We start from the raw sequence: 22,634 nt of genomic DNA, 5'->3' as shown, positions 1-22,634 counted from the left end.
AGCATCAAACGATTCATAATCAAGTGATTCCAAAAGTCCATCCGCATGGAGTTTCTTCATGCGCTTTACACCAATATGACCTAAACGGCAGTGCCAAAAATATGTTGCACTATCATTATCAACTTTGCATCTTTTGGCATCAATATTATGAATATGTGTATCACCCCGATCGAGATTCAACAAAAATAGACCACTCTTCAAGGGTGCATGACCATAAAAGATATTACTCATATAAATAGAATAACCATTATTCTCTAATTTAAATGAATAACCGTCTTGCATAAAACAAGATCCAGATATAATGTTCATGCTCAACGTTGGCACCAAATAACAATTATTCAGGTCTAAAACTAATCCCAAAGGTAGATGTAGAGGTAGCGTGCCGACGGCGATCACATCGACCTTGGAACCATTCCCGACGCGCATCATCACCTCGTCCTTAGCCAATCTTCGTTTAATCCGTAGCCCTTGTTTCGAGTTGCAAATATGAGCAACAAAACCAGTATCAAATACCCAGGCACTACTACGAGCATTAGTAAGGTACACATCAATAACATGTATATCAAATATACCTTTGTTCACTTTGCCATCCTTCTTATCCGCCAAATACTTGGGGCAGTTTCACTTCCAGTGACCAGTCCCTTTGCAGTAGAAGCACTCACTTTCAGGCTTGGGTGCTATCATGGAATTGTCACAGCAGATGTCCTTCGTGTTAGGACTTAGTCGTGAGGCCAACGCATCCATGTAGTAGCGTGAAGGGGTTGGTCGGAATCGAGAGATGCAAGGTTTTACCCAGGTTCGGCCCCTCATGGTGGAGGTAAAAGCCTACATCCTACTTCATTGATTGTGATGATGATGAACATGATTACAAGGGTGCTCTATCTCGAGAGCTATAGACTTGTTTGTCTAACCCTAATCTGTCCAACTCGTGGACCTTGTCCCTCTTGGGGTGCCCTGCCCCTCCTTATATAAGTTGAAGGGGCGGGTTACATGACTAGTCCTAGTAGGATTATGATTACTCTATTACAAGTGGAGTCCTAGTCTTGCTTCCTTTGTAAGGGAATATTCCTTATGCTTTCATCTTAAGCCGACCCACAAGAATATAAGTCGGCCTTCCCACGAGCCTCCTTCTAGGCCACTGGGTCTTGTCGCTCCTCTGACCCGCCTGTTGGGTTACTAATAAGTGACCAGGCCCAGTCGCATCATCAGTGAGTGGAGAGATCCGGGCAGGTCACTTCGTGAATTACCAAGTTAAGCCGGGTCATTAGTGAGTCGCCAAGTCCAGCCGGGTCATACCACAGGGTATATCCCTGACATTAGCCCCTAGTTTAATTTGGATTTATCCATGTTAAACTGATCCTTAAAAATAAACACAGGAACAAATTTGACAGGTTGTGCTCCAAATTAAAAGTTTTTCTGAGCTGGCACCTGATCATCCTTAAGTCCTTGTCATTTCTTTCTTCTGGAAAGTCCGGGTCAATAGACCAGCTTCATAATCAATTTGCTGACATTGGTTTCTCACAGAAATATTGTGAAGAATAATTCATTTGATTCAGCTTCCAATGCTTAAAAAATATTGGTCTTGAAATACTCATCTGATTTTCAGTCGGCTTGAAGATGTAGCACTTGCTGGTTTATCATTGCCAAAACTGCCGGTTTGTAAATATTGATGGCACCGGGTCATAATTGTTGCTAATATCAAGCTTGAAAATGTACCTCCCTTATATGTAAATCACTTGTAGCCCCCAAGTCTTAAGAAGGGAGCGTAGTAACAGCTTAAGACTTGCTTCAATATAAATGTTGCAACCTTGAAGAAATCCAGGTTGTTCATCTCGGTCACTAGTCAAAACTGAATATTCCACATATGTAGCCCCCAAGTGCCAGGTTGTCATGCTTGCAGCAACCTGGGACTTGAAATTGCCTTATGCTCATAAAAACTTCAACCAGTGTAGCCCCCAAGGGTCGGGTCATTATGCAATAATGAGTAGGGACTTTGCAGATATGATCATTTAGACTTTGAACATCAACTTGTAGCCCCCAAGGGCCGGCTCAGTATCATAATACTGAGCTGGAACTTTATATATACTTCATTGAAAATAACATCATATGATGTAACCCTCACCATGAGGCTTGAACCCACGTCCATAAGGTTAAGAGCTTTGTACTCTACCAACTGAGCAATGAATCCTTCAATATAATGGATTAAGGCTTGTGTACCTTGAATTTTTGACAGGAGCAATTGGTAGCCCCCAAGGGCCGGCTCATTATGATGTGATGAGTCGGGTCTTCAATAAGGCAAGTAAAAATGACTTTACATTAGCCCCCAAGTGCCATGGTGCATGCTGGCAGTGACATGGGACTTGCATATTTGATGTAATCTCAACTTGAATAATGTAGCCCCCAAGTGCCGGCTCGTAAGCCTGCAGTGACTCGGGACTATTCCTTCCATTGTAGAGTAAATCATATCCATTGATAAAATAATAGCCATTGCACTGAAGCGACTTTGAAAACCTCAATCATAATATTGGTTATTGATAATCATAATAAAAATCCAGCCATGTTGGCTATTCAAGATTTGAATAATATAATCCGGTATGAAAACCTCAATCATTCAATATCATCATGACAATTCAGCCAAGTTTGGCTATTAAAGATTTGAATACCTTATCGGTTGACAAGTAAATCCGGAGTTTAAATACTCGGTGGCCCTTGGCCGATGGCGACTTAATGCGCATCCATTATAATCCGAGATTTTGGTAACCCGGTGGCTTATAGCCTTTGTGAAAATCAATAATTGATAACCCTTGTGAAACACCAATTTCAATTTTTTATGATGGGCTTGAACTTAATCATTTATGTAAGTCATATCTCTAAAAATCCTGCACAGAGTTTAAACAACATATGCCCTGGCGACTTAATGTCAAAAGCCAGGGCGGGTAACAACCCAAACATAATATAGTCTTATGCAATTATGAAAAAGACTAGCATTAAGGCCATTCAAGCCTAAACATACTGGCGACTTAAAGTCAAAAGCCAGGGCGGGTTATCAATCCTCGCATATTTATATAACCAGGAAAATCATACATGTAGAATTGACTTATACTGCCGGCTTACATCGCCATATGTAGTGAAGATAATAATCCAATGATTTATAAGCGCATAATTCCAATGGTGCAATCCAAAATATACTGGCGTCCAAAGCCAGGGCGGGTTATCAAACCTCGCATATTCATACCATTATTGAAAGACATACCTGTAGATTGATACCATGGTGATGCCTTGATAATTATAATCCAGAGCCAGTACCAACCCAGAGTCATGAAATATCATCATTTTGATTTCTCAAGGCAAAATATCCTGGTGAGTTAAAGTCTGCTATCAGGGCGGGTTATCAAACCCAAAGATGATCAATGATGATTCATATAATCAAGGCTACATGGGGTATGAAATTGGTTCACGCTGCCGTCTTATCATGCCAGACGCAGCAAAGGATAACAACCCCAAAAAGGCCTCGGAGCCTAAACTCCAAGTGCACAATCATATCATACTGGCAACTTATTGTCCAAAGCCATGCCGGGTCATCAAAAAACCCCCAAATATGCTCAAATATGAGCCATGAGGATTAAGGCTACATGGCCTGAATCGTTTCAAACCATATGTCAATATGGTACAAAGATAGGAACCCAAACAATGTTCATAGAAAATAACAAATCAGAAAAAACAAGGCTTTCATAGGCTGCCAAGCCGAAATTTCAAGTGCTTTCATGGGCCGCATAGCCACTGAGTTAATCCTTCATTCAAACCTTGTAAGTCGGTCCTCACATGACCAATCGTCGTTTTAACTTTGACAAGTTCAGGGTCTTTATAAGATTGACTGTCAAGAGTACGGCGAGTCATTCCAGGATTACCTGGGCGGAGTGGCAGACTCTACAAAGCAGGATAACCTGGAAATTTTTGTGAATACACCTGGCATTCCAAGCCAATTAAAAGGTTGTGTCCTCTTTGGTGAATACACCTATGTTCGAACAGGATAACCCGGAAACTTTGGTGAATACACCTGGTATTCCAAGCCAGTCAAGAGGGTAGTAACGCTATGTTCTCTTTGGTGAATACACCTATGCTTGAACAGGAACCCCCGAGTGATCTTTACAGCCCAGCCTATAAGCCGGATCAAAGGGTAGTCATAGCTATGCTCAGTGAGCAGGAAGCCCCAATGTAATTTGTAACAGGGTGTATAAGCCAGATCAAAGGGTAGTCACAGCTATGCTCAATGAGCAGGAAGCCCCCAAATGACCAATACTGTGATAAGCCAATAAGGCAGGATACCCATGTTTGAACCGTGCATCATGGCAGCAGGTCCTCTTCAGCAACCTTTAATTTTCTAAGAACTCAAACCTTGCGAGAGATAAATTCTTTTTGAACCAGAATTTTAAACCAAATATTGGGAGCTTCAAAGCTTTGTGAGAAACAGGTTTCCCTTGAACCGGATTTTAAACTAGAATCCTTCATTTTAAGCTGGAATTTCCCTGACAGCCTTTAAATTGTCACCAATAGGGCAGTAGCCTCCGGGGCTAGGTTAATTTTTCATCCAATGACCTGGAGTTCTTGAATTCATTGAAACCGGCCAATTCTGCCGAGTCATGTCATTATAGCCCCCGAGTCTTAAGACGGCTCGAGGAGTTGTCTTGAGATTCTCCATATTTGACCGTGCTATAAAACGGTATGAGTCATTCAATAGCTCAGTAATATAATAGTCCCTTTTGCAGTAGACAACCTGCCCGCAGAGTTGATGATCATCGCGGTGAAGCTGAAATCAATCACAACCGAGTCGGCCGTGGGAGCACACAGATGAGCCGGCTGCGGCGTTGTAAGCCAGCACGGTCGGGCAAGGCAATCGCAGGCGTGGTAAGCCGCGCGGACGAGCGAATCAACCACATCACATTGATGTAAATTGGGCCGTAAAAAACGGTGGCTTGCACATATATTCGTCGAGCTTGATGGCACGGTTAGACGCTAGCGTATGATAATGGTAGCGCGAGCCATATATCCATGACATGACCATCGCTCTTGCAGTGAACAATTGCCCTGCATCAAAAAATATTGCAAGCCAGAGTAATTTTTCTTATGACGAAAACAATATGTGTTGATAAAATACATAAGAAGAATACCATCTCGTACTTTCATCAGACGATACTCAGCCGCAAGGTTGATGATGACGTTAGGATCTTCATGTAGGAATTAGTACTGATAGCACTATGCAACGCACTAGCCACAATACCGTTTGTAGTCTGTCATTGGTGTACTTTTATCATCATATGGCTATAATTTTAGCATTCTCCGTACTGCACGAACACACTAGCAATAGTAGCATCTGCAATTTACCACTCTCCCTCACCACCACAGTTTGCAGTCTTTTTACGGCATTAATATGCGCAGAGGGAGGGGCGGATCAACACGCCCCTGGCAGCCCATCGCGTCGCATGCATGGCTTAGGAAACGGTGATTTAACGTGGCGAGTCATGATGAGCCAACGGAGCAGGGGGCGGCTCACGCACAATGGAGGCGGAGTGGCGGCTCAAGGGAGCAGCTCGGCGATTTTGAAGGTCGGCGCAGCAACTGCAGCAGCTTGGAGGCAAGCCATCAGGGCAGCTTGGTCCGTCTTGAAATGGCGGAAACGGGGCGACCTACACAGGCAACAACGGCGGTCGGCAATATGGCCGTGGAGACGGCGGCCTGTAGCAATATAGACGCCAAAGTCATGGTCGATGGGGCGCAGAAGCGCTTGAACTGGAGGCTAGAATAGAAGCATACAATAACGGCTCAGAGCAGATTCTGGCGGGCTGAAATAGACCCGTAGCAACGGTTTAGAGCTGTACCAACGGAGGACTAGTGTGGCGAGGTCAGAGCAGCGGTGGCGACTTGGTAGCATCCAGCTCAAAGATGGCCGGCAAAGACGGCGAGGTGAAGAGAGGCCCCAGCCGCAGCTTTAGGCAGGCGGCGCTCACGGGTCGGGACGGTAGTGTCATGACCCGAATTTTATAGAATCCAAGTATTTGTGCTTACTGTGCTATCCCTGGATCATAGCTAGCACACACAGTAACAAAAATGAATATCAGTAATACATACATCATTCTACTACAATGATAGATCCAAATATATATAAATCATACCTTAGGCACAGCTCAAGCTGGCACATAATACAGCGGAATTATACGTAGTCGCTAAGTTAGGGCTCCATCAATGCCACTAGGCTCGTTGAGTGTACACCACAACCCTATCGTCTCTTAATCTTTCAAGATCTGCACATGACAGGTGCAGATGAATACGTGGAATGTACTCGCAAGTTGCAAAGGAAAGTTTAGCAGAATATATATGCAGGGTAAGTACCGGTGGAGGTTTCCTTTGCATAAAGCCAATTTTCTACTATACTAAATTTTGAAAACTTTGTTTGAAATAGAAATAGTTTTTTAGTATAAAAGATAGGAGTGAGACACTTGGATATACGCACTAGTGCTCATTCTCCAAAATAGTTTTTAAAATATACATAAGTTTGAAGTGAAACACATTCACTATGCTCATTCCTCAACTTTAACCATTAAAAATAGACTTTTAGAAAAAGAAAGGGGAGATTCTTCTTCAGTCCAAGTCTTCAGTTGCTCAAATTGCCCGTAACCAGGGGCACGGCTAATCGATTAGGTTAAACCCTCTGCAGAGGCCGTACATGTTCCACACATGACACAACCAACCCCGTCTATCGTTACACGCTTGGGTGCATGGCTAGGAGGAGATTGTGACGAAGCCTTTCCATAACAGCCCCCTATACCTGACCAAGCCGCCCGCAACTTAGGCAATGAAAGCCCCTCTCCGATGGCGGTTGACGGTGTTAAAACCAGCGGATCTCGGGTAGGGGGTCCCGAACTGTGCGTCTAAGGCAGATGGTAACAGGAGGCAGGGGACACGGTGTTTTACCCAGGTTCGGGCCCTCTTGATGGAGGTAAAACCCTACGTCCTGCTTGATTATTCTTGATAATATGATTAGTACAAGAGTTGATCTACCATGAGATCGAAGAGGCTAAACCCTAGAAGCTAGCCTATGGTATGATTGTATGTTGTCCTATGGACTAAACCCTCTGGTTTATATAGACACCGGAGGGGGCTAGGATTACACAAGGTCGGTTACAAAGGAGGAGATATACATATCCGTATTGCCTAGCTTGCCTTCCACGCCAAGTAGAGTCCCATCCGGACACGGGACGAAGTCTTCAATCTCGTATCTTCATATTCCAACAATCCGGCCAAAGGATATAGTCCGGCTGTCTGGAGACCCCCTAATCCACGACTCCCTCAGTAGCCCCTCAACCAGGCTTCAATGACGATGAGTTCGGCACGCAGTGTTGTCTTTGGCATTGCAAGGCGGGTTCCTCCTCCGAATATATTATGGAAGAGTTTGAATACGAGGATAGTGTCCGACCCTTCAAAATAAGTTCCACATACCACCATAGAGAGAATAATATTTCCACAAATCTAATCTGCTGACACGTTTGGGCAGCATGACATCACGCCACGGCCCGGTAATTATTTGAACTGTTTTTCTTTAACCAGCCCCGCACATAACGCGAGGCGGTTTTTTGACACGTCTTGTCAAAGCAGAGATCGTGTTCCCCTTATTATGGGATTCTCATTAATACAGACGTGGGTAAGCCAACCGTGCCTAGGACTCCTAGATTTTAGGCAAGTCCCAAACGGCCACGAGGAGGACGCTTGATATTCACCCTCTTTATAAAGGGACAAGGCTTTTACTTGTTTCCCTCCCGTGCTCAATCGAATCCTTCCCCTGCCTCGAGTTCTAACACCCAAAGCCCAGGTCAGGTGCTTTGAACCTTCAATCATGTCCGGATCCAGCCTTCAAGGCCGGTGGATGCCCTCCTCCGTCACGGAGGAGGACATCAAGAAGTTAAGGGAGGCCAGATATCTGACCGCCGAAATTTCACATAGGCTGCCCGCCCGAGGGCAGGTCGTCCCTACTCCCGAACCCAACGAGAGCATCGTGTTCGTCTCCCGCTTCCTACGAGGACTAGGCCTCGCTCTGGATCCCTTTGTTAGGGGTCTTATGTTCTATTACGGGATGGATTTTCACGATCTGGCCCGGATTCCCTTCTTCACATCTCGTCATTTATTGTCATTTGTGAGGCCTTCCTCCGCATTACCCCTCACTTCGGCCTGTGGCTCAAGACCTTCGATGTGAAGCCGAAGATGGTCGAGGGGCAGTATGCAGCGTGCGGAGGTGCTCTACTAAGCAAAATTGCTGACGCTCCATGGCCAATGGGTTCCTTTCCAGAGGTGTCCGGATTGTGGCAACGGGAGTGGTTCTACGTCACAGCTCCCCGAAGTGCCAAGTGGGTAGCTGCCCCCACCTTTCGCTCGAGCCCTCCACCACAACTGATGTCATGGATCAGTAGGGGGCTGAGCTGGGGTCCAGCCAAGGACGTGCCAATAATGCAGAGCCGTATCCGAGATCTCTTCGAGGGAGATTTCAGTATAGTTATGGTAATGCAAGTGATGCTGGTTCGTCGAGTCCATCCTTGCAAACGCCGGCCCCTCCGCCTGTGGGAATTCAACCCGGAAGGACCATGCACTATTCAAAATTTCCTCGGCTTGACGTACGAGGAGATGTACAAATCGTTCTTCGGACCACAAATAGAGTGTCCGGATACTACCGAGGACATGGTCCTAAACTGCAACCGCCCTACTGCCCAAGTAAGTAATCCCATGGCCGAACACACTGTCCTTCTATTTATCATGACATCATTCTAAAGAATCGCTCTTTGACTAGGACTGGATAACAAAGGCGAAGATGATCCGGTGTTCGGCCCCCCTTCTTGAAGGCTTGGACAATCCGGTGCTGGAAAAGATGCTCGAGCCAGCACCTTGTCTGGTGCCCTCCACGGAAGATGAAGGGGGGAATAAAGAGGGCGAAAGCGGGCCTCCATCGCTACCTATTCCAATCGAGGGAATGAGTGCCTCCGCGAGGGAGGATAACCAAGGGGAAGAATCTGACATTCTTTCTCCCCGGGGAAGGAAGAGGACTACCTCTGAAGATCCGGAAACTAAGGTTTCCATGCGGGAGAAGAAATCTCCGCCAGAGGGTTCTGCCTCGGAGGGTATTCTTGCCGCACAATGTCCGCGTGGGGATCAGCCCTCTACCGAGCTGTAAGTAATCAAAAGGCACTTAATAGTGAAATTATCTTGCTCTTCTTCTAAGGAAAATAACCGAAGTACTTATCTTGCAGTTAGGATCTTAGCCCTTCTCAGCAGAGCTCGTCTTCGGGGGATCTTCTTCCAGAGATGATGGAGAGCGAAACGCCTCCCCCTGCCACACCGCCTCATGAAACGGGCGACCCCGAGGTGTCGTCGCGGAGGGTTTCTCCTGATCCGGCAAGGCCAGAAAGTAATCCTATGTCCACCCGAAGTCCTCAGTGTCTAGCTCTCGAAGGGAGCAACCAAAAGAGTCCGGCACCATCTGGTGTGCGGTCGGACTTACTGAGGGATCTGCTGGAGCAAGCGACTATCTCAGAAGAGCACCGCACATTGATGGGTACGGTGATTGAAAGGATTTCGTCCGCCGAAAGCGGGTTGCATGAAGCCTTTATGAGTCTACTAATGGGTTTTGAGGTACATGAAATGATGTACATTTTTTACGGTACCGCATCTTTTTAGATGTGCCCTATGTAGATAGTAGCCCCTGAGACTATGGTTGTCGTCGAAAACGGCGGCAAATAGAGGATCATAGCCCCAGGTAATAACCAGACTGCCTTTATGTGCAGGTGGTGGAAGCTCCGGTGGCTAGCCGGACTGATGGGTATGCCGAACTAAAGTGGCAGCTGGATGCGGCAGATGCCGACATCGTGCTTGTCAACAAGCGGCTTGACAAGGCACAGGGTGAGTGGCCTTTCTGGTGATCGTCACATAATAAGAGCAGCATGATGCCAGTATCTTTAATATGTTGTGACTGCAGATGGAGCAGCCACTGTGGAGACCCTTCGGGCAGAGCTTGCCCGAGCCAAGGAGCAAGCAAGGAGTAGCAATGCGGCCACTTTGCAAGCGGCCGAAGAGTTAAGGGCCGAACAGGCTGCACATTGCGAGAACAAAGAAAAAATTGCCAAGATGGCCGTGGAGTTAAAATATGCTGCTGACCGTTACCGGATTCTTGAAGAGGAAAACTGGGCGAAGGCGACGGACCTAGAGAAGGCCCGGGTGGCTACCAAGGAAGCCCGCTCCAAAATTAGAGCGATGAAGGAGGAGCTGAATCAAGCTGCAGATATCGTGTCTGGGAAGCCCTTCTTGTTGCGGACTAAGTTCGGAGATCCGAAGTATGCTCCTCTGGACCGACTATGGAGTTCTGCGGACGCGTACATGGATTTGGCTGCAAGTGCTGCTGATGCAGCCGATTACTTCAAGGATCAGAAAGATCCCGAAATGGAAAAGTTGTTCTGGTCACGGTTTCACGCCCCAGTCCGTCCGCTGCTACTGAATGAGCGATTGACCGGTTGGGCCGAGCTCCATAGGTTGTCCGGACTTGCCATGAGGTCCGTTGTGGATCATTTGTGGCCAGGAGGGCCAAGGCCGAATAGCTACTTTAGCTTAGTGCAACAATTCCTTGGCGTTGTGCCACGCATCGATGCTGTGAAGAGGCCGGCGTGCATAGAAGGCTCGAGGATGGCCCTTGCCTGTGTCAAAACATACTGGGCGGAGATGGATGCCACCACTGTTGCGGCACAGGGTTCGGCCATAGGACGAGTGGCTGCCGAGCACTACTTTGAAGAAGTTCTTGAAGGCGCTCGTTCAATAGAGGCTCAGTGCTCGAAGAATATTATGTTTGAGTGACATGTATTCCCATTGTAAAAACAATGTTTTATTGAATTTATCAAGGCTGTATTTATACTTTTGCCCAAAAGTGCTATGATGCCTCATGTGCGGTCGTTTATGTATATATGTATATGATGCCTCAGCCCCCACGCATATAATGCGGGGGTGTTCGCAGAAGACGCATGTTCCCACTTGATCCAATGTCTTGGTCCATTTAAGGAGGTGATAGCGCAGCGAACTAGGCAACCGGACTATAATGCTTTAACACTTTCACTTAGCCAGAGGAGTTTGATAGTGGGGCTACTATATAGCCCCTGGTGGCTCCGCACTCATCCGAATTCGGGGTGCGTGCATGCCTGGCCGAGAAACGACCCTTCGTTAAAGCGAAGGAATCCCGAAGATTCTGCTAGGTCATCGAGTGGTTGACCAGTCTCACGCTATATCATGACAGTCAGTTTTCGACTTTCTCTACTGAGGTGCTCATCCGGATGAACCAGGGCACAATCGCAGTAGTTCTCCTGGTGCCGCCTTAGCCGATAGAGCGGAACGTAAGGCAGCAAAACACAGGAGCCGGGCAAACCCAACATTTGACCAAAGACATGATTCGGAGCTGATGCATATAAGGCCAAACTCGCGACGCCGAACACTCCCTAAGGTATTCGGTCTTTATGGTGTAAACCGGGCCTAAACAGTGCCCTTTGTAATAAGCCCCTGGTGTCCAGGTACGTGCAATATTCTGACGTGCCCACATGCCAATACGTCAGCATCCTTCTCAATTGTACTGAGAATCCGAGGGATGTGTATCAACAAGAGACAGTAAAAAAGGTTTACGTAGGGTCTTAATCTAAAAAGAATCCTTGGAACGGGTCCATGCCGCACGTCTGCGCATGTGTCTCCGTTGTGCCGTATTCTGGACGGGTGTAGCACGATGGTCATCTGAAAAAGAGAGGAACTTTATTGAAAAGTTGCCGTGCAAAAGGTAAGTTGTACTAAATAAACAATATATGGTTCAAAATGAGTAAAGTTGAGCCTGATTGCCACTTGTGCGCGCGTGTTGTGCCCCTTGTATTGTAATGGGGGTATAGCCATCAAACCTGTATCAATTACATATAACTGTACCAGACTCGTCCAACCATGTCCGTGGTCTTAACAACCTGTCAGATGCTTTAGTTGGTGAGGCCGTTTAGTGTGCGGCTGCCAAGGCAGCCGCATGGTCTTCCGCGCGCAAGGAGCGCTCAATATTTCCATTTACTGTAATGATGCCATGTGGACTGGGCATCTTAAGCATGAGGGAAGCGCAATGCGGTATTGCGTTAAAGCGAGCGAAAGCTTCGCGTCTGAGTAGTGCTTGATAGCCACTTTGGAACGGAGCAATGTGGAAGGTTAAATTTTCACTGCGGAAGTTATCGGGGAAGCCGAATATAACCTCTACTAGCAGGGAGCCCGTGCAATGGGATTCTGGGCCTGGCGTTAGTCCTTTAAAGGTAGTATTGCTATGGCTAATTTTTGTTGGGTCTATCCCCATTTTGCGGACTATGTCCTGATATATCATGTTTAAACTACTGCCGCCGTCCATCAGGACTCGTGTGAAGTGGTATCCGTCAATTATCGGGTCTAACACCAAGGCAGCCCATCCTGCACACCGGATACTTGCCGAGTAATCCCGATGGTCGAAGGTGATCGGTTGGGACGACCAGTGGCAGAACTCCGTTGTGATAGGCCCTAGGACATGTGTCTCTAGGAGTGCCGCTTTGTTTCTTACCTTTGTCACGTGTAACACATTTACTGTTTTATCTTCTGGTGGGAATTTCTTTTGTTCCCCAGTGCTTTGCTTGTGAGGCTCGTCCTCGTCTTCACTTGGTGTATCCTGCCCCTTGTGTTCGGCGTTGAGCTTGTCGGACTGCTTGAAGACCCAACATTCTCTATGGGTATGATTTGCAGGTTTATCGGGGGTGCTATGGATCTGACATATTTGGTCTAGAATCTTGTTTAGGCTGGACAGTTCGTCTCTATTGCCTTTGGAGTGTAGCTTTTGCTGACCTGGCCGAGAGCTTTCGAATCCGGCGTTTACCGTCGTGCTCTTCGGGCTGTCTTCTTTATTCTGGCGCTTGTTTTTGCTGTGCCGTGGTTTCCCATTTTCGTCCCTGACTTCGGATGTACTTGGGTCACTGGTGCTGCATCGGGCTAACCAGCCATCCTTGCCCGCGCAAAAGCAGGTCATGAGGCTTGTTAATGTTGCCATTGTTCTCGGCTTTTCTTGGCCGAGGTGTCTGGCAAGCCATTCGTCTCGAACGCTGTGCTTAAAAGCTGCTAAGGCTTTGGCGTCCGGGCAGTCGACTATTTGGTTCTTTTTAGTGAGGAACCTGTTCCAAAGCTTTCGGGCTGACTCTCCAGGCTGTTGAGTTATATGACTTAAATCGTCCGCATCCGGAGGTCGTACATAGGTCCCTTGAAAATTTGCCCGAAAAGCGTCTTCGAGCTCTTCCCAGCTTCCAATGGAGTTTTCGGGGAGGCTTTTGAGCCAGTGCCGAGCTGGCCCTTTGAGCTTGAGGGGTAAGTACTTGATGGCGTGGAGATCGTCTCCTCGAGCCATATGGATATGGAGGATGTAGTCCTCAATCTAGACCCCAGGGTCTGTCGTTCTGTCGTACGCCTCCATGTTTACGGGTTTGAATCCTTCTGGAAATTCATGGTCCAACACCTCATTGGTGAAACATAGGGGGTGTGCGGCACCCCTGTATTTGGGTGTACCGTGGTGTTCGGATGTTTGTTGTGTTGCATTGCATGCTGGAGCGCGCTTGTGTGGCCCGTATATGGATCTGGTTGCGCTGTCCTTTTGATGCGAGCCCTCGCGTTGATCGCATACTCGCTTATGTGCGGCGTCATTTGCCGCTCTATGTTGGCCACGAGGTCTTCTATCCAATCGGATGGCCACTTTGTTTTGTGGTTGCGGGGGATCTAAGGCCTCCTCATCGAATTCAGGTAGCAACTTTCGCTTCGGGTAGCTCTTGGTGTGGCGATTATTGCCGTACTTCGCTGCAGTGTTGAGTACTTCACTCCATCTGATTTTGAGTGTGTCTTGTGTAGCCCTGAGCCTTTGCTTCTGCTTTTTCAGACTCCTCGCAGTGGCAACCAGCCTTTGATGGGCATTCTGTTGCTCCGGGTGCCTATCCGGTGTGATGTCGTCCGGACTGTTATCTTCGACGTGGTCGGGTTGTTCGGTTTGATTCTCCGTGTTGCCCTGGTCGGGCAATGGTTCACCCTGCTCTATCGTTGGGTCTATATGATCGCTGTTTCTGCCAAGGCGGGATTTGGAGCGGTGCTTACACCGCCGCTTTGACTGCTTCTCGAGGGAACAACCCTTCGCCGCGTCCTTCCGTTCCTCGTCGTCGTTTTCTTTGGGTGTGTCCACCATGTATACATCATATGATGAAGTAGGCGTCTAGTGCCTTGTGGGCAGTGGTTCCTGTTCATCTCCTGCATCGTCGTCCATACCGTCGATGTCTTCAGAGTCGAAGTCGAGCATGTCGGTCAAATCGTCGACAGTGGCTACTAAGTGGGTGGTGGGTGGGCAGCGAATTTCTTCATCATACGCATCCCAATCCTACCGAACATAGTTCGGCCCGGACTCTCCTGACAGTGAGAGAGACCTTAATGAGTTTAGTATGTCGCCGAAGGGCGAGTGCTGAAAAATATCCGCGGAGGTAAACTCCATGATCAGTGCCCAGTCGGATTCGATAGGCATGGGCGCAGGCGGTTCGGAGTCTGTGGCCGGGGAAGAATCCGGTAGTTCGGCGTCACGGCTCCCATGAAGGGTAAGGTCGATATTCGGCTCGATCGCCGCTGAGATTACGGCCTCCGTGGCGGGGTCTATCCACCCGTCCATGGATGGCGCAATTGGCTCCGAATTGAGGGTCAGAGTGGTTGCCGATGCGGTCTCCTGAACACAGTCCGATGGTAGAGCTAAATCATGCTCATCGTGACCGTGCGGAGCACTCGGCAGGGGCTCGAATCCGTCGAAGATCAAGTCTCCGCGAATGTCGGCCGTGTAGTTTAAGCTTAGAAACCTGACCTGGTGGCCAGGGGCGTAACTCTCGATCTGCTCCAGATGGCCAAGCGAGTTGTCCCGCAGTGCGAAGCCGCCGAATACAAAGATCTGTCCGGGGAGAAAAGTCTCACCCTGGACCGCATCGCTATCGATGATCAAAGGAGCCATCAAGCCTAATGGTGACGACACATAGGAACTCTCAATGAAAGCACCAATGACGGTGTCAAAACCGGTGGATCTCGGGTAGGGGGTCCCGAACGGTGCGTCTAAGGCGGATAGTAACAGGAGGTAGGGGACACGATGTTTTACCCAGGTTCGGGCCCTCTTGATGGAGGTAAAACCCTACGTCCTGCTTGATTATTCTTGATAATATGAGTAGTACAAGAGTTGATCTACCACGAGACTGGAGAGGCTAAACCCTAGAAGCTAGCCTATGGTATGATTGTATGTTGTCCTATGGACTAAACCCTCCGGTTTATATAGACACTGGAGGGGGCTAGGGTTACACAAGGTCAGTAACAAAGGAGGAGATATACATATCCGTATTGCCTAGCTTGCCTTCCACCCAAGTAGAGTCCCATCCGGACATAGGACGAAGTCTTCAATCTCGTATCTTCATAGTCCAACAGTCTGGCCAAAGGATATAGTCCGGCTGTCCGGAGACCCCCTAATCCAGGACTCCCTCAGCGGTCCTGAGGTAAGGGTTTCCCGTTAGTACTAAGCTAAGCCAGAGCCCATAGTAGCATGTGGCTGTACTGGAAGCTACATCAAGTTGTACTTGGAAGATCTCATTCCCCTGGATGGCGGTCCCCACCAAAACCTGTGTGCAAGACCCCCAGTCGGGCGCATTCACTGCAAGACCCCGATGGGCGCAATCACTTGTAGACGCTCCCGACATACCATTCCGCCTAGGGAGTAGAAGTAAAATAATATATAGTTGTATTTTTTTCAATAGTTTTCACAAAACGTTGCCCCAAGAGAGGGCAAGTTTAATTAAAACTTGTTTGATTCCCAACCCTTTTCTTTGTAAGCATGGCTAAGCATAGCTAGTTTCTAGGGCTTTAGCTAGCAATAGTTGTTTGCAAAATGTTTTAGTAAAACATGCATAGTAATAAAAGATTTCATGCATATTACGAAAACATAGGACAGGGAATGATCAAGTTGCAACTTGCCTGGGTCTCTTGAAGATGAAATATTCTACTCTTAGTCATCTCTCCTTCACCTTACGATATATCTAAGGATACAAGAAAATACTTCAACACACAACAAAATCCAAATGAAGATCCAAATAAAAGATACAAATTCACAATACCAATTATTTAGTTTTTACTATTACTAAGCTAGTTACTATGACGTGGTAGGGTTGAGATAGGATCAAGTTGGCTTGATTGAAAATATGACATAAATCACATTCCGGGTTGGATCAAATCCATACAAGTTAGGATCATGGATTTATTCGCCATTGATTTGATTTTTGTTGTCAGTTGAGTTGTATGATTAAAAAACCTTTCATTAATATGATACGACCTCCGTAGATTTGCATTATTTATTTAACCCTGAGAGGTGCAAGTTACGGATAATTAACAAGAAGACCTTCATACGAGTAAAGCATCACACAATGAAGACTCTGAAGAATTGAAGACTTCATGACGAAACCATAGTAAACGAGCCTATTAGAAATGCTGAGAACATTAGGATAGGAGTTGATTGTTGATTGTGGTGTGTGTGGATCCATCTCTCTTCCTCCCTAAGCTCTATCTCACCTAGATCAAATCCTTGAACTATGGATGAACCAACCACTAAACTTTTCCTCATAGAAACCTCCACATTTCTTTGAAGGAGATAAATACCTTGTTGTTTCGAACTCAACCTTTCCTTTCCATCTGAAGATGGCAACCCTTTACGAGTCATTCCACAAGGGCCCAGAAATGATCATGACTCTAACTAGCGACCATGATTTTCCAAAGATCCCACTACAAAAAAAAGACACATCCGTGACATTTTGGGCCAAACGAAATTTTTTTGTCATTCATATGACACTTCTATGATGATAATTGTGACAAAACCCGGTATCATCATAGATGTGGTGGGCTCCTACTTCTATGACAAAAAATCATGATAGAAAATGGGCTTTTCGTCCTGGGCGGGCCGGAGATGCAGCTGCATGACATTCTTTGGGCCGTCCATGACGGAAAAAACTATGGTAGAAGAAAGGGTGAGGAAAATTTCGGGGAGTTTCCGGTTACGGTGGGAGGTCGGGGGCCGAGCGATGCACGTTTCTCTTGTACACATACGCGTGTGTGTGCGAGGCGTTGGCTCTAACTGAACCCGAGCGAGGCGTTGGGCTCTAACTGAACCCGAGCGATTGCACTGCAGGCTACGCGTTACTGAACCCGAGCGATCGATCGATGGCTGTTAACTGAACCCGATCGAGCGATTCCTTCGCTACTGCTGCTAACCGAAGCCGATCGATGCTGCCTTTGGGATGAACAGTGAGCGTTGCGGGGGGGGGGGGGGGGGGGGGGGGGGGGTGGATGAATAGTGAGCGGTGGCGTTGCCTCTGGATGAACATGACCCCGTGGTGTGGTGGAGGGCTGGATGAACAGTAGACGGTGGAGGGGTGCCCGTGGAGGGGTGGTTCAATAGGACCCCGTGGTGTGGAGGGCTGGATGAACAGTAGACGGTGGAGGGGTGCCCGTGGAGGGGTGGTTGAACAGTAGCCGGTGGAGTAGTGCGCGGTGGAGGCTGGATGAACAGGAGCCCGTGGAGGCTGGAGGAGGTCGACGGTGGAGATGAACAATATCCCGTGGAGTCCCGTTTTGCGGTACGCCACACCCCTCCCAATGAATAGGACCCCCGTTTCGACCGTAGGAGGTCCGTTTCGTCCGTTTTGCGGTACGCCACACCCCTCCCGATCAACAGGACCCCCGTTTTGACCGTAGGAGGTCCGTTTCGTCCGTTTTGCGGTACGCCACTCCCCTCCCGATCAACAGGACCCCCGTTTCGACCGTAGGAGGTCTGTTTCCTCCGTTTTGCGGTACGCCAGACCCCTCCCGATCAACAGGACCCCGTTCCGAACATAGGAGGTCCGTTTCCTCCGTTGTGCGGTACGCCAGGCCTCGTTTCCATCGCCTGTTCCATCCAAGCCCTCCCGATGAACACGACCATGCATTCTTTTCCGACCCAGCCGGTTGGCTCCCACGTGTTCCATTGCCTCCCGATGAACACGAGGCATTCCATTGCCTCCCCATGAACACAATGATGACGTTGTTTCTCCGTTCCGACCCAGCCAACATCGCATCGAATGATTTGTTGGTCATCCGCTCAGATGTCTTCACCTGAAGAAAGGTGACCATAGCTGAGAATACTGACAGCTTATTTCTTGGGGTGACAGCAATGTTGCATTGTTCCAACATGCGGGCCCATCGTTTTTCTTCTGCATGTGAAAGTTCACGGAATGCACGAGCATTTCGTAGCATTATTTCAATGTTGGTCAAACTCACTAGCTCCGCCACCACCACCTCCTCCTCCTCTTCCACCTGAGCATCAGGCAGATCAAGATGGTGATCTGCTGCTTCCATGTAGTCAATAACATTGACGTTCACAGCTTCACCATGATCAACCCACCTAGTATATGTGACCGACATCCCATACAAGTGTAGATGATTTTGCACAGTTGACTGGGGTCTTGTAACTAAATTCATACAACTACTACACTGGCAGAGCACATCTGATTTCGGACCATCGTACTTAGCTCTGATAAAGTTCATGAAGTTTTCAACCCCCTCGACATATGCAGCAGAGAATCTTCGAGCAGAAGTTATCCAAGTCATGTCCATCTGTTAGACATACAAATTAGTGCTTCTACTAGATATTACAGGAAAAACATATATGCTTTTTTATGAAGTCCAGAAAAAATACCTAGGTCGATGTCTAAAGCTATGGCAAGATATTTGGACGAGCGGATCTAAGTAACGAAATATATGTAAAGCTAATTCAGCAAACATATTTGAGTGCCAAATTATGGTAGGCTGTTTCAGCAGTCAATGAGGCCGAGCACACAGCCATCGAACTATCAAAGGCCATCGCAGCAACAAAGATCGAGTATAAAACGGTGTAGAGCTATTTCACCTAACAGATTGGCTACTAGACCATCGCAATCTACGTCACAATAAATATATGGCAGGATATTTTAGCAACTAATCGGCCTTGGCATGCCATCTCAGCTAAGCAGATTGAGTGCAAAACAGGGCAAGGAAGCTTCTTAAGCAGAGCATATTGACAGTAAACTACTTCGGCAAACACTGAGATTAACAACGTCTATCAGCTAACATTCAGCGCTACACCGACATGAACGGGGCCTCGGTATAGAATGCGTGTACCGTGGGAGAAGTTGACCGCCGTGCTTATCCACACAAACATCGCCAGCGGTGGCGGCGCTGACCGCCGTGCGCCTCCACAAGAACGTAGCCAGAGGTGGTGGCGCGGCAAGAGGACGGCAGCCTACGAGAGCGTACTATGGGAGCAAGAGGATCGCCGAACCGCGGCGCCGACGTATCGGCGCGGTGGGGAGGGCGGCTTTGGCGGAGCAAATGGAGTGGAGGGGGACAGGGGGGAGGGGGTTTGGGGAATATTATTGGCTAGTTGGCCGAAGGGCGGTTGAATCGGATTTGGGGGGAATTTTTGGGTGTGTGGGGGGGGGGGTAGGATTATCGCGCGTTGGGCGGGGGGGTGGCGCATGGTCGGTTTCTCCAATTGTAGTCCCACGTGTCAGTGAAGAGGCAAGCCGAAGCGCGTTCCGTTTGCGTGAGCCGTGTGCAGGACCGAACGTGTGTGGGGTGCAATGCGACCGCGACAGGAGTGTTGTGAGTGTGCCACCTTTTTTCCTTTTAGACTAGGTGCTTCGCCCCCTCAAAAAAAAAATTTGTTGCTTCGCGCGATCCATCGATACTACTACTAGTAATCCGGTAATCCCGACTAAAACGGCGCAGCCGGGTCTTTTCCCGCGCGATATCCTGGGAGGTTGGCTTAGTTGGGTTTTTTAGGATGAGTAATGCTACACCTACATAATCCCAGTTACGTAATTAACATAATGTGAAACCTGTGAGCTGTTGATTGTAGATTGGGGGAGGGAGGGGCCCACCACCATGAAAATCAGGGTAGGTTCCCGTAGATGTAGAAAGATGTGAAATGTGTGAATGTGTAGTGGACGTACTATTGGAGTGCCTAAGATAATTTGTGTATGTATAGACCCTATGTGTTTATTTTACTTCGCATGTTAGATTTATCTCGGTTCAATAAAAAGCAGAGTTGGTGATGATGGTGTGCCTGTCATCCTGCAATATAGGCCGTCCGATCTATATCTAACGGATAGGAAGGAAACTATGACAATTTACCCGCACTCCTCTCCACATTTGCAGATAAGGCTTTCCCTCGTTCATCCTTTTCTCCCACAAGATCTTGATATTCCGTGCAACGCACAGGCATCTTGCTAGTACTCCTACAATATGTATATTATTGTGAAAGTTCATATACACCGGCCGAGATTAATGCAAACACGGCAGATTTTCATTACATGTCGAACTTTTATAGGACAGAAAAATAAAAGAAACCCGACCCTAAACCTATTCTACAGCGGCGACCGACGTCCTCCATCTGCGATCTCTATGTACGGGGGCGGGGTTCAAGACCCATGAAGTGAAGGTGCGGTCTCCGGCAAGGAAGAGTAGAGCATGGGATACGGATCGGCCAGTTAGCACACCATGCCCTGCCGCCTCCCATGCCCTACTCATCCTCGGAGGAGTCCCCGACCTCGGCGGTGCCGGACGTTGGACGGCGGCAAGTAGGACGCGTGGCTGACGGTGCTCCCGTCGTCAGCCACCAGCGTGGCCACCGCTTGTGCGATCGTGTCCGCGTCCGACTACGCCTACGCCGCTATTGCATCGCGAGAGGCGACTTGAGCGAGGGCGGCGACCTCGAGCTTCATCCCCGAAGACAAGCTCTCCTGCAGAGCGTTCGCACTTGCAGTCATGGTGGATGTGGTGCTAGGTAAGAGGACGATGCGCTATGGTGTGGAGGTTAGCTGGGAATTGCCGCTTTAAGTAGCGCATTTCAGTGAGGCCAAGCGTCCGGGTGCGTCATTAAGTCGCCGGAGTTGGTTCCTCGAGCACCGAGCCTCTTAACGACGACATACGAACGGACGGCATGAATGCGGGCAGCTGGCGCCGGCTAGGAACGCACCGCGCGACGACGCGAGGGATGAGGGTTTTGGTGTGCCAGGGTAGTCAGCTACAGTCGTGGCAACGTTGGAGATGCCCTTTGCTCACATGCGATCCCCGCATGTCATTGAAAAAGCAAGACGACCCGACATGGTCTCAGGTCCAGAGGATGCAGTTGGCCGTGCTACCCCACTCCGCGGACGCGTCGCGGTGCCCCGTGCATCCTTGACGAACTGGGTGTTGGGGTGTGTTTGGATTGTGGCCAAAGTGCACCTTACCAAAATTTTGGTCATGACCCAAAGATTGGTCTTTGTTTGGATGGTTGCCATTTTTTGGCATGCCAATGAACTCTAGCCAACTCTAGTTCATTTTTCTTGCCAATGTCGGCCAAATCATGGGCAACCAATACCTCAACCAAAATTTTGGTCATGACCCAAAGATTGGTCTTTGTTTGGATGGTTGCCATTTCTTTGGCATGCCAATGAAATCTAGCCAACTCTAGTTCATTTTTCTTGCCAATGTCGGCCAAATCATGGGCAACCAATACCTCAACCAAAATTTTGGCTACCCAATGCTTTTATGGGGCAACCTTGGGCACAAACCAAACATACCATTGGTTGTGCCACAGCACTAACGCCACCCTCGGCACACTGAAACTGACCGTGTCTAGCTATGATGTGAGCGTGTCGCTCACCACGGTCGCCGTGTCCAGAGGCGGTGCTTGAGCTGCGCCCCGTTGTTGGCCCCAACGACCCACATGAACGGTTGTCGGTGGCGAGGAGGTCGGGGGCCAGCTCCTCCATTGGACTAGTCTGCGCTACGTCGTCCTGACGGGTGTGCCCCACATGTCGGTTTCCTTGTTTTCCTGGCCATATTCGAGCATCGGTGCTCCGCGTTGCGCATTAGGCCTTTCACTATGTAGGCCAAGCGAGACAACTTATTGTTTATTTGAGCCGTTCAAGTATAATCATGTGGCGTTTGCTTATTTCTCATTCCTCTCCAACCCTCTTCTCCATCGATCATGTCGTCCTCCAGTCGAGTCCATCCTCCCGCATGCCTCATTTGAACATTCCGCCGAGTATCATTCGCATGTACCCACCCTAGTCCTCTTTCAATAGATCTCCGGACCCCGAGATGAAATCGAGAGGGAACGAGTGGGGGCACGTTATACCTAAGGCAGATTCAAAATTTTGAACCGGTGATCATAGCATCCGCAAATCATATATAAAGGGTATTCAATGTTCGTTTCGTTTTTGAACGTACAATATACTCCCTCCTATCCTTTCTAGTTTACATATAAGTTTTATGTGTAGTCAAAGTATCTCTACTTTGATCAAAAAGGTATCAACATTCAACAACGCCCAATCAATATTGTTAGATTCGTACGTACTCCTAGATTTGTACTCGAGATGGTTTCCAATTTGACTATTGACAAGATTAATAGTACATGAGATGTATAATGTGAAAATTATATCATTGGAAACTCCTTGCACATACGAATT

This window comes from Triticum urartu, chromosome 6, assembly GCF_003073215.2.
Source record: "Triticum urartu cultivar G1812 chromosome 6, Tu2.1, whole genome shotgun sequence".
Lineage (NCBI taxonomy): Eukaryota > Viridiplantae > Streptophyta > Magnoliopsida > Poales > Poaceae > Triticum > Triticum urartu.
Note: the sequence above shows the minus strand (reverse complement) of the source record.